Source organism: Theropithecus gelada, chromosome 19 (assembly GCF_003255815.1).
Source record: "Theropithecus gelada isolate Dixy chromosome 19, Tgel_1.0, whole genome shotgun sequence".
Taxonomy (NCBI): domain Eukaryota; kingdom Metazoa; phylum Chordata; class Mammalia; order Primates; family Cercopithecidae; genus Theropithecus; species Theropithecus gelada.
In genome coordinates this window covers 42767619-42773936 of record NC_037687.1, presented here as the reverse complement: position 1 = coordinate 42773936, position 6318 = coordinate 42767619, and the positions used below count along the sequence as shown (strand labels likewise).

At 40.4% G+C, this 6318-nt stretch overlaps 1 protein-coding gene across 1 annotated transcript in view; it reads left to right on the top strand.

Annotated features, from left to right (window-relative positions):
- The window catches only part of HKR1 (HKR1, GLI-Kruppel zinc finger family member), a 410249-nt gene that overhangs the window by 367929 nt on the left and 36002 nt on the right, over positions 1 to 6318 (top strand). The window lies entirely within an intron of this gene.

Sequence of the window (6318 nt, the reverse complement as noted above, 5' to 3'; positions counted from 1 at the left end):
CTTGTGTTTTTAGGGCAATCTTTTCTGATCTGTGTATTTGTGTTTGCACCAGTATCACACCATTTGAATTGTGTGACCTTTAATATTTTTAAATTCCTTGTGGAGGTTTAACTTTTTAAAGTCGGTGTTAATCTTTTTATTTTATTATTATTTTGTATATTTTTTGAGACGGAGTTTCACTCTGTTGCCCAGGCTGGAGTACAGTGGCGTAATCTTGGCTCGCTACAACCTCTGCCTCCCGGCTTCAAGGAATTCTCCTGCCTCAGCCTCCTGAGTAGTTGGGATCACAGGCGTGTGCCACCACGCCCTGCTAATTTTGTATTTTTAGTAGAGATGGGGTTTCTCCATGTTGGTTAGGATAGTCTCGAACTCCTGACCTCAGGTGATCCACCTGCCTTGGCTTCCCAAAGTGCTGGGATTATAGGCGTGAGCAATTGCACCTGGCTTTATTCCTTTTTTATTGAGACGGAGTTTCGCTCTTGTTACCTAGGCTGGAGTGCAATGGTGCAATCGTGGCTCATCACAACGTTTACCTCCCAGGTTCAAGCGATTCTTCTGCCTCAGCCTTTCAAGTAGTTGGGATTACAGGCATGTGTCACAACACCCAGGTAATTTTTTGTATTTTTAGTAGAGACGGGGTTTCACCATGTTAGCCGGGATGGTCTCCATCTCCCGACCTCAGGTGATCCACCCGCCTCGGCCTCCGAAAGTGCTGGGATTACAGGCGTGAGCCACTGCGGCCAGCCTTTTTATTTTACAAATTTACATTTTTAATTGTCAAGCCAAAATCACAAAACAAAAACTTGCCAGAAAGCCAAACTTAATTGTAATCATACTTATAGATGGCTATTCTCAGTTTGGTAGAGAAAATCATGCTATACTGTGCTTTTTTAAGGAAGTGTAATTATGATATGCATGCCGTACCTTTCACTGCTTTTATCATGCCAAAGATTTCATGAGTGCCATTTCAGTAAATATAAATTTTTTTTATTTTCATGATATATTTAATGACTTTAAAATGACTCTTCCCATTATGGTTGCCTCTGAATTTTTGCAGCTATAAAAGCTGACCTCGGCTGGGCACAGTGGCTCATGCCTGTAATCCCAGCACTTTGGAAGGCCGAGGTGGGCAGATCACAACGTCTGAAGATTGAGACCATCCTGGCTAACACACTGAAACCCTGTCTCTACTAAAAATACAAAAAAGTAGCTGGACATGGTGGCATGCGCCTGTAATCCCAGCTACTTGGGAGGCTGAGACAGGAGAATTGCTTGAACCTGGGAGGTGGAGGTTGCAGTGAGCTGAGATGGTGCCTCTGCACTCTAGCCTGGAGGACAGAGTGAGATTCTGTCTCAAAAAAAAAAAGCTGACCTCATTGGATGCTCATTTTTACTTTTAAAACATTTATTTTAATTGCCAAAATTATCCACATTTTCTCCTTGTGAGCTTGTTTTGTTCCTTTCCATCAGTCCTAATCCCAATGCCATACTAGAAAGTGACACTGTTATGAAAGTGTTGTTTATCAATCCAGGTATTAATTTTTGTTGTTGTTTTTCTTCTCTTTTTTTTTTTTTTTTGAGACAGAGTCTCACTCTGTTGTCCAGGCTGGAGTACAGTGGCATGATCTCGGCTCACCACAACTGCTGCCTCCCGGGTTCAAGTGATTCTCCTGCCTCAGCCTCCCTAGTAGCTGAGACTACAGGCACATGCAACCATGCCTGGCTAATTTTTGTAATTTTAGTAGAGACAGGGTTTCACTATGTTGGCCAGGCTGGTCTCGAACTCCTGACCTCGTGATACACCCGCGTCGGCCTCCCAAAGTTCTGGGATTACAGGCATGAGCCACCACGCCCGGACAATTATTTTTTCTTAAAGATATTAGTGGTGTTTTGTTTTTTGAGACTGTGTCTCACTCTGTTGCTCAGGCTGGAGGGCAGTGGCGCAATCTCGGTTCACTGCAACCTCTGCCTCCCGAGTTCAAGTGAGTCTTCTGCCTCAGCCTCCCGAGTAGCTGGGATTACAGGCATGCGCCACCATGCCCAGCTAATTTTTGTATTATTAGTAGAGACAGGGTTTCACCATATTGACCAGGCTGCTCTCGAACTCCTGACCTCATGATCCTCCCGCCTTGGCTTCCCAAAGTGCTGGGATTACAGGCATAAGCCACTGCACCTGGCCATTAGTGGTGTTTTAAAAAATTATGTCTAGGTATATATAATCAGGCTGTATGTATTGGATTGCTGTGAAGAGTCAATGAATTAATAAATGTAAAGTACCTCAAACTGTTATCACATAATATAGGTTTAGTAAAAGTTTTCCACTATTATCAGTGATATATTCATTATCATAAGTATCTTCATTAGGATTTATGGAAAGGATTTTAACCATGTTGTTTACCTTTGGGAAATTTATAATTCATGGTGGAAAAAGAGAAACACTTGTAATGAGTATAACGAAGACTTTCCCCATCATTATTATTTAGCATGGAATTTTAAAAGGAAGAGAAAAAGTATGTGTGCATAGTCTTTGCTCAGACTTCATCTTTACATAAAGAATACCAGTCTGAGGCCGGGCATGGTGGCTCACACCTGTAATCCTAGCACTTTGGGAGGCCACGATCACTTGAGGTCAGGAGTTCGAGACCAGCCTGGCCAACATGGTGAAACCCCGTCTCTACTAGAAATACAAAAAAAAAATTAGCCAGGCATGGTGTTGCACACCTGTAATCCTAGCTACTCAGCAGGCTGAGGTGGGAGGATTGCTCGAACCTGGTAGTTAGAGGTTACAGTGAGCTGAGATTGCGCCACTGCACACTCCAGACTGGGTGACCGAGCGAGACTGTGTCTCAAAATACATAAATAAAAGCATACCAATCTGAAACCCTGTAAATATGATGAGTAGTAGAAAGCACAGCTGTCAAAAAAGCAGGAAGAGATCATAACTTTTTTTCTAATATTTCCCCCCAAAATGCAGAAAACATACTGGCCACATTATTTGACCAGAAGAAGCAGTACAATAGGATAGCCATCAAATATCTGATTATTAATTCAATATTCCCTCTTAATTAACATGGACTAAGGAATAAATCCCTAAAATATACATTATTTAAATGTACACGAAAATGAAAACAATTGAAAAACCCGCGAGTGGCAGTAAAAGTTGTATTGGAAATTTTATAACCTAATGTCCATGCATATATTGTATTCTAGGAAGAATAAAATATAGAACCCAAGAAACTAAAACAAGCTGAAATGAATTGTGGGAGGAAGGAGGTAGTATTATTTTAAAAGGCAGAAATAATTGAAAGAAAAAAACTGGATCTAAATCCAAAATTTGATATTTGATGAAAGAGGAAAAAAAAGGAGACAAACTTTAATTATTCCAGAGGTGAAATAAGGATGACAAACAATATTGTGTATGAGAAATTGAAATGACTATATATTTAAACTTAAAAGAGCTGTATTATTTGGGGTAATGAAAATGTGGAATGGGTAAAGATTGTACAATTTTGTTTATATACTACAGGTCACTCAACTATACACTTTAAAAGGGTGAATATTATGCTGTGTGAATTTGATCTCAATTTAAAAACTTAAGGCTGGGTGCAGTGGCTCATGCCTGTAATTCCACCACTTTGGGAGGCTGAGGTAGGAGAATGGCTTCAGGCCAGGAGTTCAAGACCAGTCTAGGTAACATAGTGAGACCCCCCTCCCCTCATCTCTACCAAAAAAAAAAAAATTAAAAACAACAAACTTAAAAGTTAGTATTATAGACATTTTTGTAATATATCTGAAAATCTGGAAAATGTCTGTGATTTTTAGTAAGTTGATGACATCAGAATTAACTGGAGGTATAAAATCTTAATAGACTTCTCTCCAGAATAAACTTATTTAAAAAATAAGACCGGCCAGGCACGATGGCTCCACATGTAATCCCAGCATTTTGTGAGGCCAAGGCAGGCGGATCACCTGAGGTCGGGGATTTGAGACCAGCCTGACCACCATGGAGAAACCTCATCTCTACAAAAATACAAAAAATTAGCCGGGTGTGGTGACTTATGCCTGTAATCCCAGCTACTCGGGAGGCTGAGGCAGGAGAAAGGTTTGAACCCGGGAGGCAGAGATTGTGGTGAGCAGGCATCGCGCCACTGCACTCCAGCCTGGGCAACAAGAGTGAAACTCTGTCTCAAAAATAAATAAAATAAACATTTTCTTAAAATATATTTTAAATGTCAAATTGCTGCACTAAAAAAGACACCAAGGTAGTGATTTTTATAAGTGAAATGTATGAAATGTCTTGGGAAACTCTTCCAGGACATAGACTGAGATAGCAAATTATCTATTTTTATGAATTTGTCATAATCCTGATGTTAAAACCTATAGAAGAACCCAAAACAATTTGTCCAGAAACAGTTATGAAAATACAACATTATAAATTAGCAAATCAAATCTAGTAACCCATTGAAAATAAGTATTTGTCACATGAATTTAGGAAAAACCAATTCTGATAAACTTTCTACTTTCTGAAACTTAAAAATCAAATTGATTTAGGTAACAGTATTTCTTAGTATCTAAACTCAGGAACCAAATAGATGTGGATAGCATGGGATTTTTGGAATACAATACAATATAATTCACATGAGATTGCTAAAGTTCAAATAACCGAAGTTCTGTCAATGAAAATGTATGATGTAACCTCAACATCTTCTAGATGAACCCTTCTTTTTTTTAGCAGTATTTGACAGAATGGGATATATTTTATAAATAAACTTGGACTATTATCCTATCTGCTGCAGTATCACTGTTCATTCATTTATACCCTTTACTTCCTAGTTGAAGGGTCTTTAAAATATAGCCAACATGTCCAATCATTGCTGTGCATTTTGGATGAGGGTGGATTGCAGGGCTGCATTCAAAGCCATCCTGGGCCACGTGCAGCCTATGGGGCGTGGGTTGGATAAGTTTGATGTACCACGTTTTCTTTATCCAGTCTACCATTGATGGGCACCTGGGTTGATTCCATATCATTGCTATTGTGAAGAGTGCTGCGATAAACATACAAGTGCATTTGTCTTTTTGGTAGAATGATTTCTTTTCTTTTGGGTAGATCACAGTAATGGGATTGCTGGGTCAAATGGTAGCTCTGTTTTAAGTTCTTTGAGAAATCTCCAGGCTGCTTTTCACACTGGCTGGACTATTTTACGCTCTCACCAACAGTGTATAAGCATTCTCTTTTCTCCACAGCCTCACCAGCATCACTTGTTTTTGACTTTTTGTTTGAGATGGAGTCTCACTGTGTCACCCAGGCTGGAGTACAGTGGCATGATCTCGGCTAACTGCAAAGTCTGCCTGTTGGGCTCAAATGATTCTCCCACTTCAGCGTCCCAAGTAGCTGGGATTACAGGTGCATGCCACCACACCCAGCTAATTTTTGTGTTTTTTGTACAGATGGGGTTTCACTGTGTTGCCTAGGCTGGTCTCAAACTCCTGGGTTCAAGCAATCCCCTGCCTTGGCCTCCCAAAGTACTAGGATTATAGGAGTGACTCACTGCACCCAGCCTATATTTGTGTATATGTTAAATTGTTTATGTTATTTTATGTACATGTATATATTAAGTTGTATATTCACATATATAATTATATATACACATATATTACATTACATACACATGTATTTGTTTACTCGTGCGATTTGTCCCAGCAGAAGTAAAAACTCATATAAGTAAAATAATATTTACAGGCCAGGCGTGGTGGTTGACGTCTGTAATTCCAGCACTTTGGGATGCTGAGGTGGGTGGATCTCTTCAGGTCAGGAGTTTGAGACCAGCCTGGCCAACATGGTGAAACCCCGTCTCTACTAAAAATACAAAAATTAGCAGGGTGTGGTGGCACACACTTGTAAGCCCAGCTACTTGGGAGGCTAAGGCAAGAGAATTGCTTGAACCGGGGAGGCGGAGTTTGCAGTGAGCCAAGATCACACCATTGGACTCCAGCCTGGGGTATAAGAGTGAAACTCCATCTCAAAAAAAAAAGAAAAAAAAAATTAGCATTATTTTTGGTGCAAAAGTACTTTAACATCTTAAATACTCATATAATGGAAGATACTGGAAGATACTTTAACTCTTAGAAAGAATGAGTTAACTCCTAGCCGGGCGCGGTGGCTCAAGCCTGTAATCCCAGCACTTTGGGAGGCCGAGACGGGCGGATCACGAGGTCAGGAGATCGAGACCATCCTGGCTAACACGGTGAAACCCCGTCTCTACTAAAAAATACAAAAAACTAGCTGGGCGAGGTGGCGGGCGCCTGTAGTCCCAGCTA